This window comes from Homarus americanus, unplaced genomic scaffold (assembly GCF_018991925.1).
Source record: "Homarus americanus isolate GMGI-L3 unplaced genomic scaffold, GMGI_Hamer_2.0 scaffold51476, whole genome shotgun sequence".
Classification (NCBI taxonomy): Eukaryota; Metazoa; Arthropoda; class Malacostraca; order Decapoda; family Nephropidae; genus Homarus; species Homarus americanus.
The window spans coordinates 3,233,863-3,257,791 of record NW_024736148.1 but is presented as its reverse complement, the minus strand read 5'-3'; the positions used below and the strand labels follow the sequence as shown (position 1 = coordinate 3,257,791).

Here is a 23,929-nt window from a genome sequence, read left to right as displayed (position 1 = left end):
ACACAGAGAAACACAAACACACACACACAAATATATAATAATGGTAAAAACTCTCACAAATAACCAGAAGCAAATTTATTAAAAATGTGATAGTCTACCCTGAAGTCTTTGCTTTATTACTTTATTAATAAAGTACGGACTTGAGGGTAGACTATCACATTTTTAATAAATTTGTTTCTGATTGTATATATGTACTGTATTGTACAGCCCCCCCCCTCTCCCAAGTTCGCTAATTTTTATTTCGTGGTCCTCTATTATTCGCGGATGACATCCTGAATGTACCCAAGAAAGTCTGTGGGGAGTTTCAAAGTTGCTGGCATTTTCCTGGCTGGGACAGGGAGCCGTTTGTTCAAGAGACAGTAATTTCCTTTACCTGTACAGTTGGGTTTTCATTTACGCGGATAATTGAACCCGCGTTGTACCGCGTAAAACGAGAAACGCGTAAATGAAATAACAGAACATGTGGGATTAATTGAAATAGAGACTGGGCTCACCCCCAAGCTCCACTTCTGACACAATACCGTTGTAATAAAAATAACATCTTGATTTTATGATGGTATGCACACACACACACAATATAGAAGAGAAATATAAATAAGAGTAATATACTGTACCAGGTAAAAGAAAAATCAAGGTTTAACACTTACGTCAGGTTAGGTTAGATAAGAAAAAATCAAGGTTTAACACTTGCGTAAGGTTAGGTTAGAAAAAATCAAGGTTAGGTTAGGTTTAACACTTACGTTAGTAGAAGAGATGGGTCAGCGTACAGGAATGGCGGCTGGTTCCGAGGCAGAGGGCAGATTACTGGCCCTCAGGTGAATCACCATCACTATCCACCATAGTTGTCAGGGCCTCCCTGACAAATCCCTCAAAGTCCATAGCGTCACTGTCACTGGCTTGGGCTGGCTGTGGTGGGTTGAGGGCGAAGAAGTCCGTGTTGTACGGCTCCATAGTGTGCAACAGCTGGTTATGGAAGACTTCATAGCGGTTATCTTCAGGGTCGTTGGAAAGGATGAGCTTCAGTTTCTCTGCACACTCGATGGCATCCTTAACATTACCATGCGTTAACTTGTGTACTTCTCGGGATGACGCACCGCTTTTCTCTTCACTGACGTGATCGTCTTCTAACATCTCGTCGGCAGTCACCTCAGGATCCCTTATCACCTCCACAATGTCGTCGTTGGTGGTCTCGGAGAAGCCTGCAGCTGTAACACTGCGCAACTTCTCTTGCAAGGTCCACTGCCACTGCAACAGACTGAACCTCACCAGTCACAGGTTGACTCTGCCTCCCACCTGGGATACCTTGCAACACATGCCGCCATGCGTGACGAATTGTTGCTACAGACAGCTGATCCCATGCCTCCACCAAGAAGTCAACAGCTTTCTTGACGTTAAATTTCTTCCAAAACTGTTTGACGCGAACTTCTTGATCCGCCAACTCTTGTTCCTCGTCACTCTCGCTGTTGGTGTCACCCAGGTTACGCAACTCATCCTTGGTGTTGGTACAATCGTTCAGGAGCTTAAACTTCTTTGCGGAGAATGCAGCCTTAACATTGCATATCAACTCCTGGTCCATGGGCTGGATTAATGACATAGTGTTGGGAGGAAGGAAAGACCACTTTTACGTTGGGGTGACGATCCAACAGTAGGGGTGAGTGTCCTGGTGCATTGTTAGGGAGCAACAAAATGTTGAATGGAACATTCTGTTGCTCGCAGAATTTCTTGATGTCGTGAACAAAACAGTCGTCAAACCAGGAGAGGGCCAGAGCAGAGAACATCCACGCCTTACGTGCGGGTAGCCAGTGGACATTTAGCTTGGTCATGTCCGTGTTCTTGTAGGCGTGCAGTTTGCGGGCTGTGTGGATCACCGATAACTTGAGTTTACAGGTACCGGAGGCATTGGTGGTAAACAAAACGGTGATGCGCTCCTTCTGCAACTTCCGGCCCCGACACTTGCTGGCAGACTTGACAAGGAAGGTCTTGGAAGATAGCTTTTTCCAAAACAAACCGGATTCATCCATGTTGAACACCTGGTTGTCGGTGTACTGTCCTTCCTCCATAACGTCACGTAAGAGCGGAGGAAAATCACTAGCCGCAACACGGTCAGCACTCGCTCCTTCACCACCAATGTTAATGTTGGTGATCTTGTTCCTCTTCTTAAACCCTTGCAGCCACCCAGAGGAAGCATTGAAGGGTTTGGGCTCCGCAATTCCCATCTTACGTGCCACTGCTACGTGCAGTTCACGTGCGTACTCTTGAACCGACCGCGTGTCCACCGCCATGTTCCGTCGTGCCTAACGAATCAAGTAGCTCACAAGTAAATTCTCCCTCTTGAGAAGTCACCTTGTTCTGGCAGTACTTCACCATTGAAGCACCTGCAGACTTTGTGATGTTCATGTGTTCTTTTATCTTGGCTGCATCCTTCTTGATCGCCCTGATCGTAGATTCGTTAACACCATGCTGGCGCGTGATCAACCTGTCTTGTTCCTTTTTCTAACTCTTGTATTATCTTGTACTTCACCTCGTAACTTAGGGCACGTCGTATCTTCTTTGGCTTAGGGCGGCTGTGTCCAGGTAATGCAAGGTTTTTCTGTGGTGGTGGAGGTCCAGTGGAAGCCATTCTTACGAGATTAGCGAGATTATCAGAACAATAGAACACCGTATACACGGGGTTACTGGGAGGATCGTAACTGATGCGGCTAGGTCAGCGGCTTCATCCCTCCTGTGGCAGGGCACGTCATATTACATTAAACCAATCACAGCTAGCGGCGGAGGGAGGTAAGGATGCGTGGCCCAATCACAGTCCGATACGTCATATGAAGTCACCGATAACGCAACAGAGACATACACTGCGCAACCTACTCGCACCGCTTACCCAACATGGCGGGATGGTGGGAGGTTTGAATCCAAAAATGGCGCAGCGCGAAAGGACCGCCAGTCGCTCTCCGCGTAAATCAAGCATCCCGCTTCTGGCAAAGTACCGCGTAAATGACAAAACGCGTAAACGAAAACCGCGTAAATCCAAACTCGACTGTATTGAAAATATATGCGTGTGTAGAGACACACATTCAAAACACATACAAATAAAAAATAGTGGGAAAATCCTCTTGCAAATAATCACAATTTTTTTTTATAAAAGTGTGGTAGTCTACCCTCAAGTCTGTGCTTTATTACTTTACTAATAAAGCACGGACTTGAGGGTAGACTGTCACACTTTTAATAAATTAGTTTCTGATTATTTGTGAGAGTATTTTACCAATATTATTTATTTGTATGTTTTGTGTATGTATACACACACATATAGTAAGTCCTCGTTTAACGTTGCCCCCGACAACGTTGTTTCGTTATAACATCGCTACTTCTTAGATACCCATGGTTCTGACAACATCCCGACTGATTCGTTATAACGTCATCACGGACTACTTTGTATCGCCCTCTCTCATCTTGGCGCGCTACGCTCTCGTGGAGCGTCACAGCATCCCCAGTCTTTGTTAGACTTCCACAGCGTACGTGCGTGCTTAAGTGTTTTTGCTATAAATACTGTATGTACTGTAACCATTCAAAATTGCTTCCAAGTGTTCATCAAGTGCTTTATTAATACAGTAAAGCACAGACTTGATGCTAGACTCACATTTTTTATAAATTTGTTTCTGATTATTTGTGAGAGGATTTTCTGTTTATTATTTATTTGTATGTGTTTTGTGTGTACAGTGTGTCTACACACACACACACACACACACACACACACACACACACACACATATTTACAATACAGGTAAAGGAAATTACTGTCTCCAGAACAAATGGCTCCCTGTCCCAGCCACAAAAATGCCGGCAACTTTAAAACTACCCACAGACGTTCTTGGGTACATCCAGTGTGTCGTCTGCAAATAATAGAGGACCACAAAATAAAAATCCGAATTTGGGGGCCCCGTGTATTTCAAAATACGGTGATTTTTACTTGAAGTTGACAAAGTTCTGTTAAGCATCATCACTGTTTTGTTCAAGCATCAGAAATACCTGAAAGGTATTAAGTATAAAGCATTTTTAAAATATAATGCTGGTGCAGTATTGTCTTTTTTCTCGTATTGTCACAATACTGTACTGTAATAATGTGCTGTTTTCTTTAATTTTGTGTTTATTAAATTTTTGGGGGGGATTAGCCCATCAGGGCATAGGTCAATGACCCACATCAGGGCCTGTGGGCAAAAATATAATAATAACAATAATAATGAAAATAGTGATAATAATAATAATGGACTATAAAAAAAAGATCAATAGTGAGAAACGATATACAGGGTATGTATGTTGCGTTGTCAAAGTAAGAGAAACAATTGAGACCCTGCAAGTCTTTGCTATCTAAACTTCCCTCTTTTGGTTTCTCTCCCCCACTTTGTTCTCTCATCTCTAGCTTCCTTGAGAATCGATCCATGGCAGTTGTTGTCGAGGGATCGATTTCTCGCTCTTTCTCTACCAATAGTGGCGTCCCACAGGGTTCTGTTCTTTCACCAACTCTCTTTCTTCTTTTTATCAATGATTTACTTCACACTACAACTAATTCTATCCATTCTTACGCCGATGATTCTACTCTTCACTCTTCCTCACATTTTCCCCTTCCTCCTAACTCTCAAACTAGATCTGTTTCTAGAACTGATATCATTACTTCTATCAACGCGGATCTGTGCAGCATCTCTGAATGGGGAGATACAAACTTGGTTAAGTTCAATAGTAACAAAACTCAATATTTACCAATTACACTTTGTAAAGTAGACGATCTCCCACCAATTACATTTCAGGACGCTATCATCCCCCCAAATTCTGAAATAAATATGTTAGACCTCACCATTTCCTCCAATATGTCCTGGAAATCACACATCCTTAGTATAACTAAAGCTGCCTCCCGAAAGTTGGGAATGCTGTATAGATGCCGCAGCTACTTCACTCCTGAGCAGTTGCTCCAAGTATATAAGGGATTCATTCGTCCTAACTTTGAGTACTGCTCTCATATCTGGGGTGGCTCTTCTTCTGTCCAACTATTAGATAGGGTGGAATCCAAGGCATTTCGTCTTATTAACTCAACTCCTTTAGTCGACAATCTCTCTCCCCTTTCTCTTCGCCGCAATGTTGCTTCACTCTCTCTCTTTTACAGGTACTTTAACGGGCAATGTTCAGGGGATTTGGCATCCTGTGTACCGCCAGTAAGGCCGTGGGTTCGTAACACACGTCTTGCCCGCGGTGCCCACCATTTCTCTGTTGATATCGGTCACACGAGAATAGCCCGTTATAGTACCTCCTTCTTTCCTCACACAGCCAAACTGTGGAATGCTTTTCCTTCTTCTGTTTCCATGCTCTTACAATCTGTCTCACTTTAAAAAGCTGGTTTTCCGGCATCTTCGTGGTGTAGATTAATACAGTATAACTTTTTTTTTCTATATTTTCAATTTCTTTCCGTTCTTTTTTTTTCGCCCCCAGGCTCCGTTGTGGGTCGTTTGACCTGTGCCCGGGTTGGCTAGTTCCCGTAAAAAAAAAAAAAGCAGCAGAAAGTCAGATCAGCAACCTGGGACTTGGTCATAATTTTTGTGATGCAATATGGCAGCAGGGTCTACCATTAGACAACACATTATGCTTCCAATGTCTTCCCAGGTGGCAGTACAGGTTGACAACCCTTTATCCGAAAACCGAAAAGCTCTGAAAACTGAAGAAAAAAAAAATTGTGGAGCAATTTTTTTTATGGGTATTAGCCCACTTGGGCACATGTCACTGACCCACATCGGGGCCTAGGGGGTGAAAATGTAATAGTAATAATAATTATAATAATACAGGTAATAATAATAATGATAATACAGTAATAATAATAATAATTATTCATAGTAAATAAAAATTTTTATAAAAAATACACAAAAATAAAATAAGAATGATAACAACAATAATAATAGTAACAATAATACTGTAATAATGAAATATAATAATGATAAAGAAATACAAGAATGAAAAAAAAGATCAAAAGTGAGAAACATGACCTAGACCTATGAATTATTATGATTATTATTATTATTATTATTATTATTATTATTAATATTATTAATATTAATATTATTAATAATATTAATATTAATGTTAATATTAATATTAATATTAATATTAATATTAATAATAATATTATTAATAATAATATTATTAATATTATTAATATTATTATTTAGACCCCCTGGCCCCAATGTGAGTCAGTGACCTGCTGTGCCCGGGTGGGCTGATCCCTGTTAAAAAAAAAAAAAAAAACCTAACCATACTGAAACCGAAATGCATCTGGTCCCAAGGATTTCGGATAAGGGATTGTCAACCTGTACCTCCCTGTTTGATAGCGACCTACTACCTATTACTTAAAGTATGTCATTAAAGATGTTTGTAATATCGTACAGTCAAGTACTGTATACAAAATGTTCTAAACACCCAGTGCACATATCTAATTTCTTAATGCAACTCCTGTACTCACTTGAAGGTTACATTACTCATTTAGAAGTGGAGGAATTATTTAAAAATTTGTCAGTAAAGTTTGCATGCCTAGTTTTCTGAACCAACTAGCACACTGTTTTGACTGTATCATCATCCACACTCCATGTTTATAAATGGAGGAGGAAGAACTTGCATTTATTTATGTATTATGGTATTTCCTAAGTTTCCAAGCCATGGAAGTGTTGAGTTCATGGAGATCCAGATTAGGGAGGTTCAGTCCGTATTTCGTTCTTCACCATTCCTTGATAACATTACGTGTTCCTATTTGTATAGTTATATGATATTGTTTTGTATATTTTTTCTTTCAGGATATTTCATAATGGTAATTGAAATTGTTTCTGAAAATCCAATGATTTTTATTGTCAGCAAAGTACCGGCATTTATCCGACTTTTGGCACCAGAGGGCTCACTGGAGGTTCACGAAGAAGCTTGGAATGCTTATCCTTATTGTAGGACCATCATATCCGTAAGTTACTGATCCTTTCCAGTGTTTAATGGACCTTATCTTGGATGATAGAAATATGTGCTACTTTCAGTTCCAGTCTTCTAGCTATATAGTGGTGGCTAGACTTAAAAGGGTGAAACAAATTTAGTTTTATGTAGATAATTTTACCAATTCCAATGTCTTGGTTTCTCATAACTTTTTATTTTACACTTTTATTCTGGCGTTTTTTAAATTATACATACAAATACAGTACAGTAGTCTTTTCTTCTCATCCAGGTGAGTTAATCTGTATATTAATCTCTCTTCACTTATGGGACTATTAGTGACCATTACAATAGCATTTTATAAATTGAAAAGAAAAAATATTGCAAGTTTGGCAATGTGGCAACATATCTCACTGAGCAGCAACAGTTAATAGGGACCAATTACATTGGTTGTTGAGAGAGCACCAGAAGTGAGCAGAATTTTGTTAATGGCCGAATTAAAACAGTAATGTTGGTTACCAGAAAGATATGTTGATGACAAACTTCTAGGATTGAATTTTAAATAAAATTCTTTGATAAAAGTTTGAAGTTGAAAATAAAAAAAATTAGTTTTTTCTTTATAACAATTTTTCAATATTAATTTAAATGACAGTCACCCAGGCCTCCCATTTAGTTGGAATATAAATGGATGGATGGATAGATAGGTAGACAAGTCAATGATTGATAGCTATACAGTATACTGTATATAGTATGTGATATAATTTTATGTTTGTAAAGGAAGTGAGTTCCCATTGTCTTTAGTATTCATAAATATTGGTGTGTTAGGCTCCTCTCTTAAGACTGTAATATTAGCATAATGTTACTGAATTATTTTGATAGTGTCAGTGCATCAGTTTTCATATTGAATAGTCATTTGCTTTAGTTTCAACATTATTTACATACATGAAATTGCTTTTCTTGGTGCTGTACTGTATCCGGCCTTAGTTACCAACATTGGGGATACTCTCCTATGAATTAATCCTCTCCCCAACACATACTCCATGAAATACCTTGTTTTAAACTGCTGTGGGGGTTTCAAATCTAAATTTCATAGTTAAATTTTGTTTTTAATTTTAGAGCTGGAAGTATGGTAATTTTACAGCTTAAAGGCACAGGTACACTCTGGACGTCACTTTTTTTTACCACTATATTCAAAGGTGAGTAATAGCTAAATTAATAAAATTTCAGTTAGACTATTTTTTTTCCTGCTAGCAGTTTATATCACTGTCTGAGAGATATATTTTGAAAAGAGATAACTTTAATTACCAGTATCCAAATTGCTTAGTTATTGTTTTTTAATTTAGATATTGTGACAACAGGATTTTCATTTTTCAAAATATGGAAAGGTAAATATGTTTTGTTCTCTTTTGATACGAGTGATTGGAGTTATCAGTACACCAAGATTTGCCTACTGAATAAAACTTAATTGCAAACCTTGACTAGACTCATAAGGAATGCCAAATTTCATAAATTTATGGAAAAGTACCTTATTTACTATCCTATAAGATGCACCACTACTTTACAAGGACTTAAAAATGTGTGTGTGTATATATGTATATATATATATACAGTATTACCCCGCCTAACGCGGTTTCACTTAGCGCGTTTTATCATATACGCGGTGCCTTGCCAGAGCTGAACTTTCACTTAACGCGGAATTTTTCATCATATACGCGGTGAGTGTCCGGCTCGAGACGCTATTTTTAGATTTTCCCCACGCGCCACCCGCCTGCCCGCCTGCCTGCCTCTCCCTCCGCTTGGGCAAGCCGCGCGGTAAGGTTGCGCAGTGTGTGTCTTTGTTGCGTTATCACTGACGTCATATGACGTATCGGACTGTGATTGGCCATGCATCCCTACCCCCCTCTGCTGCTAGCTGTAATTGGCTTAAAGTACTGTATTATGATGTGACCACCCCGGGGAGGGAGGGAGGGAGGGAGGAGAGACGATGCTTGACCTAGCTGCGGCAGTTTCATCCCTCAAGGCCACACCGTGTAAACGCGCATCCATTGTTCCGTAAAATGGCTTCCGCCGGACCACCACCGCCCCCAGAGAGAGACCTTTCCTTACCTGGACCCAGCGGCACTAAGCCAAAGAAGACACGACGTTCCTTAAGCTACGAGGTGAAGTACCAAATTGTTCAAGATTTGGAGAAAGGAACACGGCAAGTTGATCTCGCGCGCCAGCATGGCGTCAACGAATCTACGATTCGCACGATCAAGAAGGATGCAGCCAAGATCAAAGAGCACATGAAAATCACAAAGTCTGCAGGTGCTTCATCTATCAGGTATTGCCAGAACAGGGTGCTGGCAAAAGTGGAAAATTTGCTGGTGAGTTATTTGGTTCGTCAGGCGCGACGCAACATGGCGGTGGACACGCGCTCAGTGCAGGAGTACGCACGTGAGCTATACGCAGCAGTGTCACGTAAGCTGGGAATTGCAGAGCCCAAACCCTTCAATGCTTCCTCTGGTTGGCTGCATAGGTTTAAGAAGAGGAACAAGATCACCAACATCAACATTGGTGGTGAGGAAGCGAGTGCTGACCGTGTGGCGGCTAGAGATTTTCCTCCGTTCTTACGTGAGATTATGGAGGAAGGACAGTACACCGACGACCAGGTGTTTAACATGGACGAATCTGGTCTTTTCTGGAAAAAGTTACCTTCCAAGACCTTCGTTGTCCAGTCTGCCAGCAAGGTAAGGGGTCGGAAGTTGCAGAAGGAACGCATCACCGTCCTGTTTACCACCAATGCCTCCGGTACCTGTAAACCAAAGTTATCGGTGATTCACACAGCCCGCAAGCCGCACGCCTACAAGAATATGGACATGAACAAGCTTAATGTCCACTGGCTAACCGCACGTAAGGCGTGGATGTCCTCTTCTCTGTCCCTCTTCTGGTTTGACAACTGTTTTGTTCCCGACGTGAAGAAATTCTGCGAGCAACAGAATGTTCCATTCAATATTTTGTTGCTCCTTGACAACGCACCTGGACACTCGCCCCTACTTATGGATCGTCACCCCAACGTAAAAGTGGTCTTCCTTCCTCCCAACACTACGTCATTAATCCAGCCCATGGACCAGGAGTTGATCTGCAATGTTAAAGCTGCGTACTCTGCAAAGAAGTTCAAGCTGCTGAACGACTCTACCAACACCAAGGATGAGTTGCGTAAGCTGGGTGACACCGACAGCGAGAGCAAAAGCGACGAGGACAAGGAACAAGAGGCGGTGACTCAAGAACTTCTTGTCAAACAATTTTGGAAGAAGTTTAACGTTAAACAAGCTGTAGACTTCTTGGTGGAGGCATGGGATCTGCTGACTATTGCTACGATTCGTCACGCATGGAGACATGTGTTGCATGGCATACCAGGTGAGAGGAGGAGTGAACCTGTGACTGGTCAGGTTCAGACTGTTGCAGTAGCAGTGGACCTTGCCAGAGAAGCTGCGCTCAATATTACAGCTGAAGGCTTCTCCGAGACCACCAACGAAGACATCCTGGAGGTGATCAGAGATCCTGAAGTGACTGCCGACGAGATGTTGGAAGAAGAACACGCCAGTGAAGAGGAGGAAGAAGGTGCGTCATTCTCCGAAGAACCTAGTTTAAGTTATAGTGATATTAAGTGTGCCATAGAGTTTGCAGAGAAAATTAAGTCCGTCCTTTCCCGCGACAATGACGATGAACGCTATGAAGTCTTCCATACCCGGCTGGTGCAGGCTATGGAGCCGTACATCACGGTGTATCATGACAACATCAACGCCAGCCGTCAGCAAAGCATAACCGAGTTCTTCGCCCGCAACCCACCACAGCCAGCCCAAGCCAGTGATAGTGAAAGTGAAGTTTACTTTGAGGGATTTGTCAGGGAAGCCCTGACAACTGTAAGTGACAGTGATGGTGACTCACCTAGTAATGGTGATTCACCTGAGGGCCAGTAATCTGCCCTCTGCCTCGGAACCAGCCTCCATCCCCGTATGCCGACCCATCTCTTCTACAACCGTAAGTGTTACATCTAACTTTTGGTTTCTCTAACTTAACCTTCATTTTTCCTATGTTAACCTTTATCTTTCCTAACCTAACCTCTTCTATATTACTTGTTTTTTCATACCATCATAAAGTTAAGATAGAATTTTTACTACAACATAGTTATGTGTCGTCAAAAAGTGGAGTTTGGGGGTCGGGCTGGTTTCTATTGGAATTAATCCCATATGTTCTGTTGTTCACTTAACGCGGATTTCACTTAACACGGGACCCTCTGGGTTCAATTGACCGCGTTAAGTGGGGTACAACTGTGTGTGTATATATATATATATATAATATATATATATATATATATATATATATATATATATATATATATATATATATATATATATATATATATATATATATATATATATATATATATATATATATGCAAGTAAATCACTGTAGGTGCGCATGATCTAGGTATATGCTGATATGGGATTAATTGAAATGGAGTCCAGGCCGATCCCCAAACTCCACTTTTTGACGACACATAACTATGTTGTAGTAAAAATAACATCTTAATTTTATGATGGTACATGCACACAATTAATACTTAAGAGAAATAGAGAAATAAAGTCGCCAAGTTAATGTCCATTCAAATAATGGACACGACTCCCTCCCCCGCTTCTCACACTACACTGCTGGCTCTTCCCTCTGAGAAATTTTGGGGGAAAACCACTAAATAGTAATAAATAATACCTCAAACTAAAGTTAGGATAATATAATTGACATTGCTGGATTCCTTGTAAGACCAGGAATATTTTGAATATAAATGTCATATATTTTTCACAAAAGATAACATATTTACTCAGAGTAAACATTACATCTAAAATTTGTATGTCTAATGCAAAATCTATGATGTTTATATTCAAAATGATCATCAAATTGTAAGAATTCCAGCAATGTAAATTATATTCTGGCCGGGTAATTTGTATGAATTTTATGAGCTAAAACAAATATCTTCAGTTAATAAAAAAAAAATATTCTTCAGACACTATCTGTCAATCAAAGTACCCCACCTTGCCTCCCCCCTCTTCCAACAGAGCCAGATGGTCAGTCCGTCCCAACCCTCCCCCCCCACCTCCCACCAATCCTCCCTTCAAGAGAAAGAGTGGGTGAAAAAAACTAGATTTTAACATTTAGTATTAAATATTACCTCAGATTAAAGTTAGGATAATATAATTGACATTGCTGGATTCCTTGTAAGACCAGGAATATTTTGAATATAATTGTCATATATTTTGCACAAAAGATAACATATTTACTCAGAGTAAACATTACATCTAAAATTTGTATGTCTAATGCAAAATCTATGATGTTTATATTCAAAATGATCATCAAATTATATGAATTCCAGCAATGTAAATTATATTCTGACCGGGTAATTTGTATGAATTTTATGAGCTAAAACAAATATCTTCAGTTAATAAAAAAAAAAAATATTCTTCACACGGTAACAGATGGTCGGTCTTTCCCTCCTTCCCCCCCACCCCCCACCAACCGTCCCACCAGATGTGTGGGAAAACCAGAATATTTACCTTTTTAGTAATAAATAATACCTCAAACTAAAGTTAGGATAATATAATTGACATTGCTGGATTCCTTGTAAGCCCAGGAATATTTTGAATACAAATGTCATATATTTTGCACAAAAAATAACATATTTACTCTGAGTAAACATTAGCCTATATCTAAAATTTGTATGTCTAATGCAAAGTCTATGATGTTTATATTCAAAATGATCATCATATTGTAAGAATTCCAGCAATGTAAATTATATTCTGGCTGGGTAATTTGTATGAATTTTATGAGCTAAAACAGGCAGTGAGGCCGGGTGGGGGGTGGGGCGAATCTAAAAATAGCTCTCGAGCCGGACACTCACCGCGTATACGTGGAAAAAACCCGCGTTAAGTGAAAGTTCAGCTCTGGCGAGGCACCGCGTATACGGTAAAACGCGCTAAGTGAAACCGCGTTAAGCGGGGTAATATTGTATATATATTATACAAGGTGTTTTGGAAATAAGTTTCATAATTCATTTGTGCATTACTTAGGCATAAGTACATACACCTTGTAAGGATAAATGATTCCATAACCACAGCATCAGTACCCCATAGTTTCAGAGTTATACAATAGTCCGTCTCCAAACGTGGGCTTATGGGAAATATGAGAGTAGGTTACAATGGCTGCGGATAACACTCGTCAAAGCCGAACTAAGTTACCTGTTCCTTCACTAAACAATACCTGTATTGTACATTTAATTAAATTTGAGTAAATACATATAAATTAGCATAATACAAATTAAGTAGTACAGTATACAGGTGTACTGTAATTTAAATTTTATAGTACATCTCCGTGGAGGTGGCATGTTGCTATAAAATAAGAAATATGAAGACTATGGGTGTGAATGTATGTGAAGTGAACATGCATGTGTGGATTTGGCAGGTTGCCACGTTAGACTGTCCCTGTAGCTACATCCCCTACTAGGTTAAGCTGTACTTGATATTTTTTTACTCTTATTTTTGGGTAGATATGCGTAATATTATTTATTTTATTTTTTACTGTTAATTGCATTCACAATCATTTATACAGTGTGTAAAAAATTTGAAGAAACGATTATCATAAGGTCAAAAACAGAGAATAAACATTTCTTTCGTCCACGGGAGTTAATGTCGGATAATGGAAAGGGAAGGGGGGGGGGTGAGGTCAGTGATCCCGGCCTCTCCCTACCAAGCCAAGCTGTGAGCTTCATTCCTACAGAATGTGCAAAAAATACAAAATAAAAGAAATAATTATTAGGTAAAAAACATAGAATAAACGTTTTTTTCTTTAAGCCTGCTGGAGTTAGCCCACGATTCTGGGAGGAGAGGGAGGGCATGCTCCTGTGTCCTTAGCGAAAAGATTTCCAAATAGCAATGTAGTATTTTTTTTCTTTTATTTATTAGTATTATTTTATTCATTCCTCACATTTATGGAGGAATACATTAGACAACAGAGGGATATAGATGCCACACTGATCCGGGGATACTCAAATTTCAATGCCGTGGTTGGTGATATGATATATAGAGTAAAAATCATGGATACCTGGAATCCACTGATGGGAAAATCAGTTGGCGGGGTCTACTGTACCAGAAAATTGGGTAGGGGATTACTGCAACAAGTCTATGGACATAGAAGATAAAATTTCATGCCCTATTTGTGGTAACATTCAGGAAGCTGGCAGGAACTTTTAAAATTTACTGTAAAATCCATATCAGACTGCATATAATAGTAAATAAATTATGCTAACACTGGATATTTCATTTAAACTCCATGTATTTTATCATATTCCAACCCAAAGTGTCATGTATTATAACTTAAAACTGGGGTATTGACACTTGTCATGGAGTCCTTTATCCTCATGTATGTGTACAGGTTGACAACCCTTTATCCGAAATTCCAAAAGCCGAAAAGCTCCAAAAACCGAAAGTTTTTTTTTTGTGGGGATTTTTTTATTTTTTTCTCTCTCAGGGATTATCCCACCCGGGCATAGATCACTGACCCACACCGGGGCCTGGGGGGCGAAAATGTAATAGTAATAATAATTATAATAATTATTCATAGTAAATAAAAATTTTAATAAAAAATACACAAAAATAAAATAATAATGATGATAATAATAATAATAATAATAATAATAATAATAATAATAATAAAATATAATAAAATATAAAATAAAATTAATAATAATAACAATGATACTGTAATAATAATAATAATAATAATAATAATAATAATAATAATAATAAAGAAATACAATACATAAATGAAAAAAAAGACCAAAAGTGAGAAACACGACCTAGACCTATGAATTGTTATTATTATAATTTTTATTTTATTTTTGCCACCCAGGCCCCAATGCGGGTCAGTGACTTGTGCCCGGGTAGGCTAAAAAAAAAAAAAAAAAAAAAATTTCCATTCTGAAAACCGAAAAATTTCGAAATCCGAAATGTCTCTGGCCCCAAGGATTTCGGATAAGGGATTGTCAACCTGTATTTCCATGGGTCATTTATGGTGAACGATAGATAGCTACCCGGTACATGCTCATGGTAGGTTAACATTACCAGTAAACTTCTCTATGTTGCCTACCAATCCTCTAGATTCTCTTTATGTTGCTAAATGTTGAGCAGAACCTCATACACTATATATGTCACTTTAAATCTGTAAATACAATGATATCTCTGTTAGCTGGAACAATTGTTGCAGAGGATTTCCGGGTAACGAAACCACTCTCAAAGCCGGAAAAAATCCCTCATCCCCGGAATTTTCCGGGTAACGGAAAAATGTTCTCGGAAGTTCCTGTAATGGCCCATTACATCTTCTCCCGAACCCGGAAAAATATCCCCCATCCCCAGAATTTTCTGGAATATTGTTCCCAAAGTTGGAATTTTCGGGAAAATTTCCGCTTCAGGAACGATTTTCCAATAAAATTTCAATTTACGCTATCAGAGAGTTCCGGGTTTGAGGGATTCCGGCTAACATATTTTTTTGGGGGGGAGGGGGGGATTGGCCCACTAGGGCAGGGGTTCTCAAACTTTTTTCAACCAAGGACCCCTTATAAAACATGATGCATACAAATATTGTCAATAATCGAAGAATAAATCATAGCCAAAGCATTTGTTCATTTCAACCCAAATCCAAAATATCCTGCGAATTGGAATCGCCAAATCTCTCTCAAACGTTAAACGCACTAGCTGTATTTCTCAAAAACTTTTCGCGGACCCCAGTTTGAGAATCACTGCACTAGGGTACAGGTCAATGAACCACATCAGAACCTGCGGACAAAAAATATAATAATAATAATTACTACAAATTTTATAACAAATATTAAATAGAAATACAGTATAATAGTAATAATGATAATAATAATAATAATAAAGGACCATAAATAAATACAAAGATGGAAAAAAAAAGACCTATATTGTTTCTCACTATTGATCTTTTTTTCCATCTTTGTATTTATTTATGGTCCTATGATATGTTGTCAAAGTACGAGAAACAATTGACACCCTGCAATTGTGTGTAATGAGGCAGAAATTCAGATCAGCAACCTGGGACTTGTCAAAAAATTTTTGATGCCATATGGCAGCCTGGCCTATCATTAGACACCACATTATGTAAATGAAAATTTACAGACATTCTTTTTATTTGCATCTGTTAACATCGCTGGTGGCATTGTTGCCAAGTTAGACTCGTCACTAGCCACATCCCCCTCACCCTCTAGCTACCAGGCTGAACTGTGAGCTATGTTAGGGTTATTTTTAACTCTTAATTACAGGTAGGTATATATAACTTTTTTCTTAATTATACGAACACAGTCTACATATAGAATGTGAAAAAAAAATAGTAAACAAAGGGAATAGAAATTTCTTTGTGCATGAGAGTTAGCACTGAGCGGGGTAGCAGAATGTGGGAGCATCATTGCTAATGATCGCCAGAGGCAGTGTGTAAGCAAATGGTGGTTGAGTTAAACTCTCATTTATCTGTTCCTGAATGGTTTCAGCTGCATATTTTCATCTAGATAGAACAATACACTATGCAAATGTGGTTTGAAGTACCTGTAGCACAATAATTGTTAAATAAGATAAGAAAGGTAGGTGGTATGGTTCATGAATGCTAGGAAAAGAGGTACAGCAAGTTGAGTTTGATTCAGCCTTTTGGCTTATTATGGAGGTCGTAGGTCATTACTTTATCTCCGTGATAATATTCCTTAAGTTTTTGTTGTATGTTTTTGCATGCTTTTCAGTATTTTTTATTAGTTCTTTATTTGTTATTGTAAAAAGAAAAAAGATTAGTATATTTGTGGGTTCATTAGGGGACTGCTTGTCACCCTAGGCATATCTAAATGTTGAAAATGACCATCCCTTTCCCCAAAATATTTGGTAATATAGGCACATAAGGTGCAGGGTGTTTTTTGGATACAGAGGGTCCCCGGGTTATGAACGGGTTTCGTTCCCGAGGATGTTCTCAAGTCGGATTTGTACTTAAGTTGGATCATGCTATGTGCATACCGTACTTGCAGAACATTGTTTAAAATCTCATATCATAGCCTAAGTCCTAATATACATCTAAAATCACTTAATTTAGACAAAAGAAGAAATAAAATGACCAAATACAGTAAATGAAAGTAAAAAATAAGTCATCAGGTAAATAAAATACTGTAAATTTCAAGTTTAACCCCATTCGTATCGGCAGACATTTGTAAGTCGGCGACCCCCTGTAACATATATTTTATTTTTAAAGTGTTGTATAGACCAGCAACAATGGAACCTAAATGCAACAAATTAGGCAGAAATACCATTAATTTTTTTTTTACAAAGACAGGAAGTAAACTTCATACAACTTTATGTAAAACTTAATGCAGGTGTCAGCACAGCCCCAGATGCATGTGACAGGGTTTAACAAAATAAGCCCCTCGATATTTTAGAATAAATAAGCTAAGAAAGTTGTGTGCAAATATTTTTTCACAGTAAATCAGCTGGTAAAGGTATATTTGTTATTTTGTATGAGGAAAATTATGTGAATAATGAAAGTTATGTATCCATCAACCCCCTCTAAAAAAAAATTATGATTAAGTTAATAAATAATTTTTATGCTAAGTTCTATACACATTTTGTGAGGAACCTAACTACAAAAACCAAATTGAGAATGAATTGCTGCTGTTTAAAAAAGTGGTAAATTCCACTTAGAACACTTGGACATGGGAAACACTGACTGTAGGATAAAATATTTTGTTGTTGGGCCCTGAATGCATGTGGTTAGGTAAAAATCATTATTTTTTTGTTTTATTTAAGGATTTTTCATGTGTGGAGAACCTACAATTTTTATGCTCTTTGTGGTTAACACTGAGGTGAGACTCCAGGTGACTAATAGTAAATTTTTTTTATTTGCAGAATACTGTCTTCAGTCTCTCCCAGTGATGTAATTTTACTAAAATCAGTAGTTACCTTTCAGAATCCAGGCTATATGAAGGATGGATTTTACATCTCAATAGAAACACTTCATGCACCCGGGGAAGGTGACGAGGAGAATGTGAGTGGGGCCATGCCTGGCTGGCAGCATGCTTGGCTATGCGCGATCTTTCTGGCCACTGCATATCACTTTTTCTTGGTTTACTGGAGGTCAGTTACCTGAGAAAAGAGAATACTTACCAGAATTATAGTAAAGTAACTTAGTTTGGTCTGATGAATTCATGCCTTTTTATTTCATTGTCTAAATCATTCACTTACATGTCCACACTTTGGTTATATGAATCTATTCATTTTAGTGATTGCCAAAATTTTTCACACATGATACCACACAATTGGTACCAGCTGGAGTAGGAAAACTTTGTTTAGCAGCCTAGTGCAGCAGGGTATCTTAAAAAAAAAATATTTCCACCTTCGTATGTACAGTAAACCCCAACAGTATTATAGTCGGCAATTATCTTGACAAACTAATTTGCGATTATATTTTTATATCTTGCCAGGATGCTCAAATTATTGTGGTTGTGGCAGGCTGACAAGGCCAGTGCAGTACAGTGGTCCCTTGGTTAACGAGCACAATTCGTTCCAGAAGGTTGCTCGTTAACCGAAAAATTCGTTAACCGAAACCATTGTTTCAATGGGTTTTGGGGTAATTGGTTCCAGCTCACCGAAAATTGCCTAAAGTCAAACAAAAAAGGTAATAAAGTACACTTACTTTGAGGTGTGTATGTAGAAGGCTCCTGGATGATGATGGGAATTGGAATGGGGGTGGAGGAGAAGGGAGAAGAGAAGGCATTGGTGTGGAAGAGAAGTCACACCATGGTGCCATTTCACCCATAAAATTTTAGTTCACTTGGTGTAATTCAAAATTATTTTCTTTAAATCAACACTGCACTGCATTATATATTGTCAATATGTAAAATAAATTTCAAAATGACCAATAATTTGCTTGGAAACACTTAAAAAAAGCGTTTATGTTGAAGAGAGTCTGAAGCAAGATGTTACCTCCACTGAAAAGACAGAGACTGACGCCTGTATAGTGTGTTGACAGGCTGTTTGGCGCGCAAAAAACTAGCTTCTTATACTTCAATTATGTTCAATAATTGTTAAAATGACTAAAAAAAAATAATGTAAAACTTTTAAAATTATTGAATAGTACAAACTTCTTGATATTTACTAAAATAGTAAGGAATTTAAGCCCTAAAACCGATTAGTGCATTGGCGGACTAATACTACAGCTGGTGGACCACCAAATGCAAGCGAAAACATGTGGAGGGGCGCTCGTAAGAAATTCGTTAATCGAGGGATTGCTCGTTAACCGAAGTTAAGAATCTTATGGAAGGTAATTCATTAACCGAGGGATCACTGTACTTTGTGAGCTATGAACATTGCAGATATACCGTATAGTATACTCGTCTATAACCCCCTTCGTTTATAGGTCGACCCCGATTTTTTGACCAAGAAATCGTTAATTTATGATATTCCTCGTTTATAGTTCGACCCAAGTTTTTGAGGGTAATGGAACAACACAACCTTCAGTAAAAACGCTCTACGTCCTATAAACTGAGGTTCGCCGTGCCTGAAACACAAGTGCTGAAGGCAAATTGTTTACCATTTATTATTACGACACTTTACACTGAAACGCAGGTAGTTTCAACAAAAGTATTGTATATTTCCATTCAAGTATTTATTCAAGTCAATTAGGAGGGAATATTATTGTAATACAACAGTTTTTTAACTAAACCATTCGAAAAGCGATTACGGTAACATCTTTTGAACGAAAGAAAGTGAGTCATTGTTTTCGTCATGATTTTATCCCACTTTCCACTGTAATACGTACGTCATTTCAGCAAAAATATTACATTTCCGTGAATGTATTATATCAAGCACAGTATGAATAGAATATCATTGTAATATATCAGAATTTTAACCGAAAACTATTAAAAAACAAATAACATCTCAAGAACATCGGAAGCTTAGGTAAAGTCTTTTGTTTTTGTCATGTATTTTATCCTATTTTACATTGAAATACATGACGTTTCAGTAAAACTACTATTTATTTCCGAGAATATAATCATTCAGGCGCAGTTTAGGTAAAATATACGTGTGATGTAACAGTTTTTTAACTGAAAACGATTCGAAAAACACGTACCCTCTAGCCCTGTTCAAGGAGAGGACTGGGAGAAGCTGTGTGGTGCTGCAGACGATGACAAGGAAAATGATTTTGATGGATTTTAATGAAAATATTCAGAAATATGGTATCGTAGTATTTATTCAAGTCAATTAGGATAGAATATTATTGTAATACAACAGTTATTTAACTGAAAACCATTTGAAAAGCGATTATGGTAACATCTTTTGAACGAAAGAAAGCGAAAGTCATTGTTTTCGTCACGATTTTATCCCACTTTCCACTGTAATATGTACGTCATTTCAGCAAAAATATTACATTTCCGCGAATGCATTACAGTCGGCCCTTAACATACGCAGGGGTTATGTAACAGAGATAGCCGTGGATGTTAAAAATCCGCGTATATGTGCTGCCCCCACCAAAAAAAAAAAAACACCCCTGGCCCCCATGTCCTTATTTACCGTATATACCTGTGTGTAGTTCGAGTTTTTAAGACCAAATTATTTGGCCAAAAATTGGGGGTCGACCTCTAAAAGGGTAATAATTTCGTTAGGTTGAAAAATATTTACCAGTAACTACCAGTAAACAATGGAAACGATGCACCAACGCACCACCAGCTGTGAGTGTCGGTACAGTTGCCAGGGCAGATCTCTTGCGTCATCATAGCAAGCCCAAAGTAGCCAAAGCCATGGTATGGTAGCACAGGACAATGTAAAACAAAGTATTCATTTATTAAAGTTTATTTATAGATACTGGACATAAATTTTTGTTCATTACATTTGAAACATCAATCTTTGTTAATTAAATTTGAAACAAAAGAAAACTACGATACCGTATTTTCATTAAAATATTACAGCACAAGTATATTTTACCTTAACTGTGACTGAATGAATATACATATTCTCAGAAATAAATATAGAAATGTAATATTTTTGCTGGAATGACGAGCATATTACAGTGGAAAGAGGGATAAAATCATGACGAAAACAATGACTTTCGCTTTCTTTCGTTATTCAAAAGATTTTACTGTAATCGTTTTTCGAATGGTTTTCAGTTAAAAAACTGTTGTACTCGTTCTGTATTACAATAATATTCTATCCTATCATTAGCCTTATAATCCCACAACTGAAAACCATTCGAAAAGTGATTACGGTAACATCTTTTGAACGAAAGAAAGAGAAAGTCATTGCTTTCGTCACAATTTTATCCCACTTTCCACTGTAATACGTACATCATTTCAGCAAAAATATTACATTTCCATGTTCTCAGAAATAAATGGTAGTTTTGTTGAAACGTAATGTTCAGTATTTAATATTAAAATGCAAAAATAGCTATAAAAGCAATTAAAACACCTGTAATGTACTGGCTGGCATCTCATCCCTGCTCCCGCGTCCAAGGTCACCACTCCTCCCAACTCGCTCCCTCTGCTCCCTCCACCTCCTCACCGTCACTACTGCCGACAACAAACACAAATGTTTTGTGAATAACTGCACCTCCACTTCCTATGTACAGTACTGAACTGTACTGTGCTGTGCATTTTTACAAACAATAAACATGGCAAGAAAAGCTAATTAAAAAAAAAAGATACAAATTTCACTTTACTGTACAGTACCTATCCTCGGCGACAGGACAGGAGTCATCGGGCTCATCGTCACTCAATTCCATAACGGGTGGTGAAGTGGGGGCGACGGTGGATTCAGCTGCTTCCTCACTGCCGCCAGTGATTGATGGTGTTAAATCTCTCCTTCGGTGATCAAAGAACATGGTGATGGGGAGTTGTCGTCTCTTTCATTCATTTTTTCCATGATGTTTTTGTATGGAGCGAAAACGTCATCCATCCCTCGCATGAATTTCAGGGCATGCACCATGGAGGGGTCCATACTATAGGCCAGGTTTTTTCAGTGCCTCAATATTCCTGGTCATCTCCCCCAACTTCTCCAACGTTATTTCTTGGGGCTCTTCCTCTTCCTCATCCTCTTTCCCTTTCGCTTCCTCTTCCTTGCCTGAGTCTACTAACTCCTGTAGATCCTCCTCGGTCAGCTCAGTGTCGTGCTCTTCAATTAGCTCCCTAATCTCGTCCTCTGCCATGTCCTGGAAGCCTTCAGCAGCCACTTTCCTTGACAGTGCCAGGGTCTTTCTGAATATTTTCATTAAAATCCATCAAAATCATTTTCCTTGTCATCGTCTTAAGCACCAAACAGCTCCTCCCAGTCTTCTCCTTGAACAGGGCTAGAGGGTACGTGTTTTTCGAATCGTTTTCAATTAAAAAAAATGTTACAGCACATGTATATTTTACCTAAACTGTGCCTGAATGAATATATTCTCAGAAATAAAAAGTAGTTTTGCTGAAACGTGATGTATTTCAATGTAAAATAGGATAAAATACATGACGAAAACAAAAGATTTTACCTAACCTTCCAATGGTCAAGAGATGTTACTCGTTTTTTAATAGTTTTCGGTTAAAATACTGTTATATTACAATGATACTGTATTATATTCATACTGTGCTTGATATACTACATTCACGGAAATGTAATATTTTTGCTGAAATGACGTACGTATTACAGTGGAAAGTGGGATAAAATCGTGACGAAAACAATGACTTTCGCTTTCTTTCGTTCAAAAGATGTTACTGTAATCGCTTTTCGAATGGTTTTTAGTTAAAAAAAACTGTTGCATCACAACAGTTTTTTAACTGAAAACCATTCGAAAAGCGATTACGGTAACATCTTTTGAACGAAAGAAAGCGAGTTATTGCTTTCGTCACTTTCCACTGTAATAAGTACGTCATTTCAGCAAAATATTACATTTCCATATTCTCAGAAATAAATAGTAGTTTTGCTGAAACCTAATGCATTTCAATGTAAATTAGGATAAACTACATGAAAACAAAGGCATTACCTAACCTTCCGATGTTCAAGATATGTTACTCGTTTTTTTAGTAGTTTTCGGTTAAAATACTGTTATATGAGTGATATTCTATTCATACTGTGCTTGATATAATACATTCACGGAAATGTAATATTTTTGCAACTACAATGCTGATGTCAACACAAGCGTGGTTACAGCGAGACTGACTTGAGTGAGGGAGAGCTATGCGTGTGTGTGTGTGTGTCCCGTGTGAGGTTGCGGGAGCGGGCGGTGTCCTGTGTTCGGTGCCGCACGCGAGTTGAATGTACTTCATTTACTTCAATGTACAGAATATTCCTCCGGCTGGGCAATCCGCGTATTTGCAAATCCGTGTATTATAAACCCGCGTATGTTAAGGGCTGACTGTATATCAAGCACAGTATGAATAGAATACCATTGTAATATAACAATATTTTAACCAAAAACTATTAAAAAAACTTCTCTTGAACATCGGAAGGTTAGGTAAAATCTTTTTTTTTCGTCATGTATTTTATCCTATTTTACATTAAAATACATAACGTTTCAGCAAAACTACTATTTATTTCCGAGAATATATTCATTCAGGCACAGTTAAGGTAAAATATACATGTGATGTAACAGTTTTTTCACTGAAAACGATTCGAAAAACACGTGTACCGTCTAGCTGATACACGCAACAGCTGGTAGTGCGTCATGCGACGTTGTAAACAATAGGAGGTTGAAGTAGATTACCGGGTATTATATTAAGTGTGAAATATCGAAAAGGTTTTTATTATTGGTAGTTTTTGTAGATCAATGAGAACTGTGATGCCGTATATGATATGATAAGTTAGCCTGTGCTAAGAACTTCAACATAGACTACTGAAAGCACGTTGTAAGGTAATTTAGCCTATTGTAAGTTGATGAGCTTCAT

At 38.1% G+C, this 23,929-nt stretch overlaps 1 pseudogene; it reads left to right on the top strand.

Annotated features, from left to right (window-relative positions):
* The window catches only part of LOC121872049, a 99,366-nt pseudogene that overhangs the window by 21,059 nt on the left and 54,378 nt on the right, over positions 1-23,929 (top strand).